The 12,387-nt window shown below is 43.0% G+C and overlaps 1 non-coding gene across 1 annotated transcript; it reads right to left on the bottom strand.

Moving 5' to 3' along the window:
- Positions 1-511: 511 nt before the first annotated feature.
- On the bottom strand, positions 512-699 carry LOC142714680 (U2 spliceosomal RNA). Its single transcript, XR_012870821.1, has one exon. It is a non-coding gene; the product is annotated as a U2 spliceosomal RNA (small nuclear RNA).
- Between the last annotated feature and the right edge of the window lie 11,688 nt (positions 700-12,387).

Consider the following 12,387-nt stretch of genomic DNA (forward strand, 5'->3'; position numbering starts at 1 on the left):
CAAATTGCTGCTCTCTTTGTAGGCAAGCAAGGCTTTGTTGCAACTGCAATTCTTACTCCTTCTTGAAATGTAGGGACGACAGTACATGCCATCACATCCATCTAGTGTACACAGGTAGGTCCATTGTGGCGGGCGGGCGGGCGGGCGGCTTTAATGGCTGTTTGCTGTTCCCCTACTCCACTCCACTATTTGACTGTGGTGCTGCATCAATCAGTGGCTGGCTCAGGTGCAGCTCTTTAACTTACCTAAAAGGGAGGGCGGACAGTAGACAAGGAAGGTGAATGAGCTGTTCCAATGTGAAATGCCGGAAACACAGACACACAGACGACACAAAACAAGAGGTGGCAATGTATTCAATAATTGCATTTAATCAATTAGCTCATTATCACTCATGCATTGTCCAACAGGTGTTGAAATAATGGGATTAAAAGGGGAGATCCCTTCAGAAAGACAGAAACAATGGCAAACACAAAAAACACTTTTGGAATCTGATTTTAGTCAACACATAAGGAAAGGGTGCACCAGTCCTGGAAATACTGCAATACCAGGTCAATGCGTGGAGTGGACAGAGCAAGCTCTATTTCCATCTCCCTGTTCTAAAAATCCATTTAATATATGGTCCCCAGATAGGGGACGTATCAGATATTAAACTGATAAGAACAGATTTTTTTGAGTTGACTACCCCAACAAAGGAGGTAACCGTTTATTTAAAATTTTGAACAAATTTACAATAAATCAATACATTTCAACAAAAATTTACATAAATTTGCAATCATGGTTTTTTAATACAGATAAATACAAATTGTCAAATAAAAACAATTTATAAAAGGGCACTTGGTGGCATCATATTATGGAACTCCATTCACTTAAAAACCATTTTCTACATAAAACAGGAGAGAGTTTTTTTATCTAAAAGAAAATATTTGTACATTTCATTAAGACAAATGGCTAAAACATCTTCCACAGCTAAAACTTCACACTTAAATAATAAAATGTTTCTGGCCGCCCACAGAGCTGCTTTTACGCAATTGGTGATCTTCCATGCCATCATTTTTCGAGTCTGTGTTGGGCATTCCAGGCATCCATATAAAACGCCATCACTTGTGTATCTCCGAAGTCCTGTAATCTTCTGTACCAAGGGGAGGATTCTTGTCCATATCTATTTCGCGTAAAAACATTCCCAGAATAGGTGGTAGACTGTCTCGTCATCTCTACATCCTCCCCTTGGACACGCAGCCGAGTTGGTCAGTCCCCTTCGATGCTGGAATGCCCGGCATGGAAGACACTCGTGGGCACAGCTCCAGGCCAGATCTTTCTGTGGGTTAAAAAGATATTTAGCGCTCACCATCTTCCATATTTCTTTACATTTTTGTTCATTAAAATTACTGATGGGAGCTACTAAAACATTTTCTTTTATCGTTTTTAAAATTCCTTTACTATTTTTTACTTCGTTAATATTTTTGTCTTTTAAGTTAAAAAGGTTTACAATTTTTTCTAAAATTTTATACTGGCCAGAAAGGTTAAAAGCATATGGGGAGCTTAAAACCGTGGAGAACCAACCGTTCCTCCTCATAAAATAACCTGTGTTAAAACGTATAAAATATGACCAGTAATGTTCCTTAAAAACTGCATTAAGACATAAAGTAAAAAATTTTATTAAAAGGAATGCTTTTATATCGGGGAAATCTTTCCCCCCCATTGGTTTGGGTAATATTACCTTCTCTCTCCTGAGCTTTTCCATCCTGGAGTTCCATAAAAATGTGAAACATGCTTTAATTATTTTTTTCAATAAAATCTCAGGGGGAGGGAATACCATACTTAAATATAATAAAATAGGTAAAATCACCATTTTTGTAATTAAAACCTTTCCCTCCATTGTTAACTTTCTCATGTTCCACATGCAAATTTTCTGATTGACTTTTTGTGCCACCAAGTCCCAACTGGTAAAACCATTATTTGACTCATTGAAGGAGACTCCTAAAATTTGTACAGACTCTGACACAGGGACTGGAATGTCCATTAAAACCATTTTGCCGATATTTAAGATGTTACTTTTATTAAAATTTACTAAAAAACCGGAGGAGCAACAGAATTGGTAAATCTGTTTAAAGGATTTCTGTAATGACAGGGTGTCCCTGCAAAGGACCGCGACATCGTCCATGTACCCCACCACTTTAGCCTCTAGTCCCCCCCCGCCCGGCAGGGGGACTCCGCTTATCTGCTTATCCTTTCTTAACCTGCAGAGTAGAGGCTCGATCGCACAAATAAAAAGTAGTGGGGACAAGGGACACCCCTGCTTCACTCCGGAATTTAAAAGGACATCCTGTGTCTTAAAACCCTTTACTAAAATTTTACTAGTACAATTTTCATAAAAGGCCTTCAGAGACTGTAAAAAACCTTCCGGTATACCCATTTTTTCTAAAACCTTAAAAAGATAAAAATGTGACACTCTATCGAAGGCTTTCTCAAAATCTATAGATAAAATTGCCATTTTACCTCCTCTCTCTTTCGTGTCACTGATCACATCTTTTAAAAGGTTTAAATTATCCCATATACTCCTCCCGGGTATCCCACAGACCTGATTGGAGTGTATGATCTGGCCTATCACTGCTTTTAATCTGTTCGCACATATCTTCGCCATTATTTTGTAGTCAGAGTTTAGCAAAGTGATAGGCCTCCAATTTTTAATGTCTGTTTTGTCCCCCTTTTTGTAAAGCAGGGACACCTCGCCTTTCTTCCAGGACCCCGGGAGGGCTTTTGTTCTAAAAACTTGGGTAAAAAGAGGGTGGAGATCCTCTTTTAAAATACCATAAAATATAACATAGAATTCTATAGGTATACCGTCAGGGCCAGGGACTTTACCTGTTTTAAAACTCTTTGTAGTTTCTAAAATCTCCTGTTCCGTAATATCCTGTAATAAAAACACTTGGGAAGCAGGATCTAAAACAGCATCCACCTCCTTCAATGAGTCGTTCATAAAATCAACATCAACATGTTTTGTATTAAAAAGATCCGCATAAAAACCATGCACCTTTTTTAAAATGTTTTGGGTATTTGTTTCCCCATCTATCTCATTTAACAGGGTATGCTTATCATTTATTTTCTTGAAGAAGTACCTGGAGCAGGTCTCATTTTCTTCAAGATGTTTTACCTTAGAGCGAAAGATTATCTCCTTTCCCCTCTGCTCCAGGCACTGGGAGATTTCTTTTTTAATTTCGGTGATCTCTTTCTCCACCTGCATACCCTGTTCTCTGAACTTGTATTGGGTCTGCAGACGGGTATTTAAATTAGCATAAAATTCAAATTTTTCTTTGGCTTTCTTCATCCCAGCTTTAACCCCTTCCCGACATTTGCCGTACATGTACGTCATGGAAAGTACTGACTTCCCGCATCTTGCCGTACATGTACGCCAAATGTTTGGGACCGGCTCAGAAGCTGAGCCGGTCCCATCATCACCGGATCTCAGCTGTATCTTACAGCTGACATCCGGCTGTAACGGCGGGGACCGAAATTAGCTTCGATCCCCGCCATTAACCCCTTAAGTGCAGCGCTCAAACGCGATCGCTGCACTTAAGGTGTTTGCAGCTCATCGGAACCCCAGTAATGAAATTGCCGGGGTTCCGGTGGCTGCAATGGCAACCGGAGGCCTAATACTGGCCTCCCGGTCTGCCTAGCACCGAAGCCGGTCAAGATCCGCCCGGCGGCGGAGCCTGATCGGCTTCCGTAGCTGTCGGCAAGATGGCGCCGGGTCAGGAGCTGATCCGGCGTCATCAGCGGTGGAGGTCAGCTGTACTGTACAGCTGACATCCACCTGTAACGGCAGGAACCGGAGCTAGCTCCGATCCCTGCCATTAACCCCTTCGATGCAGCAATCGAAAGCGATTGCTGCATCGTAGCGGTTACTCGCAGATCGCCAGCCCTGACAGGCAATCGGGACTGGCGACTGCTGTTATGGCAACAGGAGACACAATGGTCTCCTGCTCTGCCATTACGGAAGCCGATTTAGGCCCCGCCGGGAGGCGAAGCCTAATCGGCTTGCTGTCAGTGAATGACTGACAGATCTAATACATTGCACTACATAGGTAGTGCAATGTATTAGAAAAAAAAAAATCTGACCGTTGGAACTTCAAGTCCCCTAGACTTGAGAAAAAGTGTAAAAAAAGTATAAAAAAGTGTAAAAAAAAGTGCAAAAAATAAAAGTTTGAAAACAATAAAAGTTTCAAGTAATCAAATAAAACACAATCCCCCTTTTACTCTTATCAAGTCCTTTATTATTGAAAAATAATAATAAACCATATGTATTTGGTATCGCCACGACCGTAACGACCGGAGGTATCAAAATATTATATTATTTATTGCACGCGGTGAACAGCGTAAAAAAAACCGTAAAAAACGTTACCAGAGTTTCTGTTTTTTGGTCACTTTGCCCTACAAATATTGGAATAAAAAGTGATCAAAAAGTCGCACGTATCCAAAAATGGTACCTATAAAAACTATAGCTCGTCCCGCAAAAAACAAGCCCTCATACACCTCCGTCGACAAAAAAATTAAAAAGATATGGTTCTCACAACTTGGCGACAGAAAAAATACATTCTTTTTACAAAAGTAATTTTATTGTGCAAAAAGTTGTAAAACATGAAAAAGTTCTATAAATTAGGTATCGCCGGAATCGTACTGACCCGCAGAGTAAAGTTAACATGTAATTTATAACGCATGGTGAAAGCTGTATAAAAAAAAAACGACAAAAGCTGTGCCAGAATTGCGTTTTTTTGTTTACCTGGCATCCCAAAAAATAGGATAAAAGGTGATCAAAAAGTCACATGTACCCCAAAATGGTACCAATAATAACTACAGCTCGTCCCGTAACAAACCAGCCCTCATACCGCTACGTCTATGAAAAATAAAATTAGTTATGGCTCCAATAAGTCAGGAAATAAAAAAATATGCAGTTGTGCCCGAGGGGAACATTTCTTCTGTTTGAAGAGGCGATTTTTCAAGGACCTAAAATTAGGGAACCAGGAAAGGGAGGGCCCAAACATATCCGCTGGAAGCGAGGGTGCCCGTATTATACCAGGACAACACTTTCCCAGCAAAATTCCCCAAACTACAAAGGCGCGGAGTGTGGACCAAAAGGGGGATAAGAAATGACACCATTTATCAGTGCGACACCGGCCTGTGCGGAAAGGATTGCTTCACAGCGTAACACACATCTATGGATTATTTTATTGGTTTTTTTTACCCCGTTATTATACCACCTGACTATGCCCCTTATATACTCCGCCCGGCTTACATATGCCCTACATTATAAACGGAAACACCAGTAAGACTCCAAACAAAACTACTACCAAGCAAAATCCACGCTCCAAAAGCCAAATGGCATTTCCTCCCATCTGAACCCTACAGCGTGCCCAAACAGCAGTTTCCTTCCACATATATGGCATCGTCATACCCGGGAGAACCCTTTTAGCAATTTTTGGGGGGTGTGTCTCCAGTGGCATAAGCTGGGCACGACATATTTGCCACTGAATGGCATATCTAGGGAAAAATATAAATTTTTAATTTGCACCATCCACAGCGCATTCATTTATGGAAAAGATCTGTGGGGTGAAAATGCTCACTACACCCCTTAATAAATGCCTTGAGGGGTGCAGTTTCCATAGTGGGGTCACTTCCCAGGGGTTTATTTTTATTATTTCACATTTGAGCCTCTGCAGTTGTGAACCAATACTTTGTAAATCGCCAAATTAGGCCTCAATTTTACATGGTACCCTTTCACTCCTGAGCCTGGTCGACTGTCCAGGCAAGAGATTAGGGCCACATGTAGGGTGTTTCTAAAACCAGGAAACCCAGCATAATAATTAGAGAGCTGTCTCGTTATGGTGGCACAAGCCGGGCACCACATATTGTCCACATATCTGTGGAAAAAATCCCATTTTCACTCTGCAACATCGAGTTCACACTAATTTCTACAAAACACCTGCAGGGTTAACATGCTCACTACACCCGTAGGTAAAAGCATTGAGGGGTGTAGTTTCCAAAATGGGGTCACTTCTGGGGGGTTTCCACTGTTTTGGGCCCACAGGCGCCCAGAAACCAATCCAGAAACATCTGCACTCCAAATGGCGGTCCTTCCCTTCTGAGCCCTGCCGTGTGCCCAAACAGCAGTTTATGACCACATATGGGGTATTGCCGTACTCGGTAGAAATTGCTTTACAAATGTTGGGTTCTTTTTTTCCTTTATTTGTTGCGAAAATGAAAAAATTTGCGCTAAAGCTACGTCTTATTGAAGAAAAAGGATTGTTTTTATTTTCACTGCCCAATTCTAATAAATTCTATGAAACATCTGTGGGGTCAAAATGCTCACTACGCTCCTAGATGAATTCCTCAAGAGGTGTAGTTTCCTAAATGGTGTCACTTTTTGGGCGTTTTCATTGTTTTTTCCCCTCAGGGGCTTTGCAAATGTGACATGGCCGCCGCAAACCATTCCTGCTCAATGTGATCTCCAAAAGCCAAATAGCGCTCTTTCCCTTCTAAGCCAAGCCGTGTCTCCAAACAACCGTTTATTACCACATGTGGGGCATTGTTTTACTCGGGAGAAGTTGCTTTACAAATTTTGTGGTGCTTTTTCTCCTTCAGTCCTTGTGGAAATGAGTAAAAATAAGCTAAACCTACATTTTCTTTGAAAAAATGTTGATTTTTATTTTCAGGGCCTACTTCCAATAATTTCTGCAAAAAACCTGTGGGGTCAAAGAGCTCACTATACCCCTAGATAATTTCCTCAATGGGTGTAGTCTCCAAAATGGGGTCACTTGTGGGGGGTTTCCACTGTTTTGTCTCCTCAGGGACTTCGTAAATGTGACCTGGCCTCCGCAAACCATTCCTGCTAAACTTGAGCTCCAAAAGCCAAATAGCGCTCTTTCCCTTCTCAGCCCTGCCGTGTCTCCAAACAACCGTTTATTACCACATGTGGGGCATTGTTTTACTCGGGAGAGATTGGTTTACAAATTTTACGGTGCTTTTTCTCCTTCAGTCCTTGTGGAAATGAGAAAAAATTAGCTAAACCTAAATTTTCTTTGAAAAAATTTAGATTGTAATTTTCAGGGCCTATTTCCAATAATTTATGCAAAAAACCTGTTGGGTCAAAACGCTCACTATACCCCTAGATAATTTCCTCAATGGGCGTAGTTTCCGAAATGGGGTCACTTGTGGGGGGTTTCCACTGTTTTGTCCCCTCAGGGGCTTTGTAAATGTGACATGGCCTCCACAAACCATTCCTGCTAAACTTGAGCTCCAAAAGCCAAATAGCGCTCTTTCCCTTCTCAGCCTCGCCGTGTCTCCAAACAACCGGTTATTACCACATGTGGGGTGTTGTTTTACTCGGGAGAAATTGCTTTACAAATTTTACGGTGCTTTTTCTCCTTTAGTCTTTGTGAAAATGAGAAAAAAAATCGCTAAACCTACATTTTCTTTGAAGAAATGTTGATTTTAATTTTCACGGCCTACTTCTAATAATTTCTGTAAAAAAGCTGTGCGGTCAAAATGCTCACTGTACCCCTAGATAATTTCCTTGAGGTGTGTAGTTTCCCAGATGGGGTCACTTTTGGGGGATTTTGACTGTTTTGGCACCGCAAGAGCCCTTCAAACCTGACATGGTGCCTAAAATTTATTCTAACAAAAATAAGGCCCCAAAATCCACCAGGTGCTCCTTTGCTTCTGAGGCCGGTGCTTCAGTCCAGTAGCACGCTACGGCCACATGTAGGATATTTCCTAAAACTGCAGAAACTGGGCAACAAATATTGAGTTGCATTTCTCTGGTAAAACCTTCTGTGTTATTAAAAAAATTGTACTAAAAATTTATTTCTGCAAAAAAATATGAAATTTGTAAAATTCACCTCTACATTGCTTTAATTCCTGTGACATGTGTAAAGGGTTAAGACATTTTCTAAATGCTGTTTTGAATACTTTGAGGGGTGAAGTTTTTAAAATGGGGTGACTTTTTGGGGGTTTCTAATATATAAGGCCCTCAAAGCCACTTCACAACTGAACTGGCCCCTGTAAAAATGGCCTTTTGAAATTTTCTTGAAAATGTGAGAAATTGCTGCTAAAGTTCTAAGCCTTGTGAGGTCATAGAAAAATAAAAGGATGTTCAAAAAACGATGCCAATCTAAAGTAGACATATGGGTGATGTTAATTAGAAACAATTTTGGGTGGTATAACTGCCTGTGTTACAAGCAGATACATTTAAATTGAGAAAAATGCTAATTTTTGCAATTTTTCGCTAAATTTTGGTGTTTTTCACAATTAAATACTGAACATATCGAGCAAATTTTGCCAGTAACATAAAGTCCAATGTGTCACGAGAAAACAATCTCAGAATCGCTTGGATAGGTGAAAGCATTCCGGAGTTATTACCACATAAAGTGACACATGTCAGATTTGAAAAATGAGGCTCGGTCAGGAAGGTCAAAAGTGGCTAAAGAGGGAAGGGGTTAATAAAAAAATCTCTTATCTTTATTTTCATTTTCTCCCACCAGGAAACAATTAGCATATTGGGATGTCTTACCCGTCTGCAGCCCTTATAAAAGGTGATAAAATCGGATAAAATTTGCGGATCCTCTAAAAGGGATACGTTTAATTTCCAGGCTTTCTTCGGAGTTCTCCTTTGATCGTTCAAATTAACTTTAAAATATAAAAGTTTATGGTCAGAAAACACGTTAGAATTAAGATCACATTTAAAAGGCAGTATTTGATAAGAGCAAAAAATAAAATCAATCCTGGAGCTGCAGTTTACATTGCTCCAGGTGACGCCGTCCTCTTCAGGTAGATCCCTATTGCATTTTTTAAAAACATCAGTAAGTTTAAAATCCACTGTAATATCTTTTAAAATAGACGGGGTTTTATCATAGTTTCGACTTACTGAATTCGAGAACCGGCGTTCCCCCTTTAAAATACAATTAAAATCACCAGCTAAAATAAGTGGTTCTGAATCATTGATAAAAAGGGGTAAAATTTCTAGCATTTTTGCTCTTTCCTTCTTGTCTGTAGAACCATAAAAGTTTAAAAACTGCCATCTAACACCGTTTATAAAAGCTTTGACCATTAAAATTCTGCCTGGTAAAATTTCATAAAAACGATCAATTAAAACGTTCCCTTTGAATAAAATGGCGACACCTGCGGCTTTGGATTCATTGGACCCGGACCACACTGAAGGTCCGAGTCTCCAGTCTTCCTCATATTTTTTATAATTCATGCGGTGAGGTATGCAGCATTCCTGTAGGAAAAACACTGAGGCGGTAAAAACAGAAAGGTAGTTGAAAAGGGCAGCTCTTCTTGTCTGTGAGTGCACGCTTCTTACATTAAGGGAAAGACCACATAACTCAGCCATGAGGAAAAGGGAGAGAGACAGTCTATTTTTATCTTACCCGAGGAGGCCTCAGCAGTCCTCCGCGTCGCCAGACACCCCACTCGAGTTCTCATCGTCATCTTTCCTCGAGTCGAATGTACGCATCGACGAGGTTTGAGAGGAAGACCCATCACTCAGCTGACCCCCCATACCTAAGGCGCTTCTTGAAAATGGGTCCCAGACGGACTCAACGGGTAAGATTTGGCAATCTTTGGCAGCGCCCTCCCCTTCTATAGGGGCAGGAATCGCGCTTCCGGACGTCTCAGGGACCACGCTTACCTCGGAGGCAGCTGTCCCTATATCCCCCAACTGTCTAGAAGGGGGGGGACCTTTAGCTGTCGCTTCCGGGGGCACGTCAACTGGTTTCCCTGCCTTCAACCTGGCAGGTACTCCCATCGGCACCCCCGCTGCCACCTCCGAGTACGCCCTACGTCTCTTAGTGAGCGCTGCCGCTCCGCCCGGGACCTCTGCCTCAGGTACAGGCTGACCCAGCATCTCTTGCAGGCCAGTAGGATCAGCTTCATCCGAACTACCCTGTGCCCCAGTCTCCTGGGGGGGCTCTTTCGTCCGCTGATCACTGGCTCTGCGTTTTTGTCGCCTCTGCTCTTTAGGGTCACCTGTTTGGGGGGGTCTGCTGGAGGTATCCATATCGTCTTGCTCGCCTCCTTGGGGTTCCTCTCCTTGTACAGGGGTGATCTGGCCTGCGGGCCGCTCGGGACGCCTTGGCCGGTCCTCGGGTTGTTCCAACTCTTTAGATCTGTGGGGACAAGTAGCATAGAGGTGACCAACTCGGCTGCAAAAACGGCACCTTTTCCCCAGAGGGCAAGTTTTGGTCTCGTGCTCAGAGCTGCCGCAGTTCCTACAGGTGCTGTCGCAAGACTCCTTGGTGTGACCGTACTTTTGGCACTTCCTACAGAATGGAGGCATCCCTGAAAAATAAAAGTCTCCGGCCATATCACCTATTTTAAAACGTGCTGGCGGCAACATTATCCCTCCTGTAAAATTGGCATCTTTATAACATGTTACATTGAATCTCCACTTTGAGGTCCATACACCAACCTCATTCATGACTTTGCCAATACATTTCACAGTTTTAAAATAAGGGAATAAAAAGGACATCACTTCTTTTAAGTCGGCAAAAGGGCAGTACATCTTTATAACTATCATTTTAGTGATGTCCATAACGTGCTCATAAAAATCAACACCGTCCAGTCTCGGGTCATTTTTTACCGTATAAGCCGCCAGCAGATCTCTGAATACTCCATTCTGTATGAAAGTAACATCGTATGTCCTCCTTCTTGGGTAATCCTGCACCGCCAAAATTTCTCGCTTCTGGATGTTGAAGATACCAACAAGTACGGTCTCCACCACTAATTTTAAGCCGCAGGTCGTCGCCTTCTCCTCCGATAGAACTACACGAATCGTGTTTTTAATCCGGGCATAAGCCGGTATCTCACATGGATCCTCGTCCATGGTGAGTAAGGTATTGTTACGCTACTCCGTAGTAGGCGCAACGTTAGGCGCAACTCCCCTTTTCGGCCGAAACCTACACGGGGGTATATGGATCGCAACCCGTTGCTCAGGACTAAGCCTCTCTCCCAAATAGCAGCACGGGGGTGAAGTCCAGGCGAACCTGGACGATCCCCCGAGGCCGAGAGAGAGGGTACCTGAGCACCTCCTAACCAAGACCAGGCAGCACTGACTACAAGTAATCAGAACTACACTTGATCTCAGCCAGAAGGCCGAGAAGCGATAACCCGAACGGGCCGCGCGTTGCCCGAGCCTGCCCGATACTGCTGTTCAGCCCTTGCAGCGATTCAGCCTACTTCTAGGCAATTCCATGGGGCCCTGCAGGCTCACACACTCACAGCTACACGGGAGGTGAATAAAGGCCGGAGAGGAAGCCAGACAGGATTTGCTTCTTTTGCTTGCACCACAATGCAGTGCTGAAAGAGGAGGAATCTACATAAAAACGCCTTCCTGGCAACGCCCAAATGCCCTGCTGCCATGCAGATAAACACTGGCAGCGGCAGCAAGTGCATGCCCACAGCCACCCCTTGTTCCTTCACACCTTGTATCAGCTGTAATCCAGTCCAGTCCAGTGCTGCCTGCTGAGCAGCACTGACCAACACTGCCTGGGCCCAGGCTTTTATCTCTGAGGCCCCATTATGATGTCAGAAAGCTGGCTCTGGCTCCTCAGGGCTCCACTATGACACGTGCAAAGTTCCGTCTGAACTTTATATAAGACGGTGCGGCTCAGTCAGTCACTCAGTGTTGCCTGAGAGGGCAACACTGCAACAGCCGGCCGCCAGGCTGTCTTTTTTTGCACAGCTAGTTGCCTCCAGGAGGCCACAAGAGGGAGACAAGGGACTGCAAAATGGAAAATAAGCATCCACCAACTTTACAGACAACTTCTCCTTGCTCCTACAACCTCCATCCTTGCACAGTTTGTTATTCTTCTAGGTAACATAGTAACAAATCCAAATTGCTGCTCTCTTTGTAGGCAAGCAAGGCTTTGTTGCAACTGCAATTCTTACTCCTTCTTGAAATGTAGGGACGACAGTACATTCCATCACATCCATCTAGTGTACACAGGTAGGACCATTGTGGCGGGCGGGCGGCTTTAATGGCTGTTTGCTGTTCCCCTACTCCACTCCACTATTTGACTGTGGTGCTGCATCAATCAGTGGCTGGCTCAGGTGCAGCTCTTTAACTTACCTAAAAGGGAGGGCGGACAGTAGACAAGGAAGGTGAATGAGCTGTTCCAATGTGAAATGCCGGAAACACAGACACACAGACGACACAAAACAAGAGGTGGCAATGTATTCAATAATTGCATTTAATCAATTAGCTCATTATCACTCATGCATTGTCCAACAGGTGTTGAAATAATGGGATTAAAAGGGGAGATCCCTTCAGAAAGACAGAAACAATGGCAAACACAAAAAACACTTTTGGAATCTGATTTTAGTCAACACATAAGG

This window comes from Rhinoderma darwinii, unplaced genomic scaffold (genome assembly GCF_050947455.1).
Source record: "Rhinoderma darwinii isolate aRhiDar2 unplaced genomic scaffold, aRhiDar2.hap1 Scaffold_4425, whole genome shotgun sequence".
Classification (NCBI taxonomy): Eukaryota; Metazoa; Chordata; class Amphibia; order Anura; family Rhinodermatidae; genus Rhinoderma; species Rhinoderma darwinii.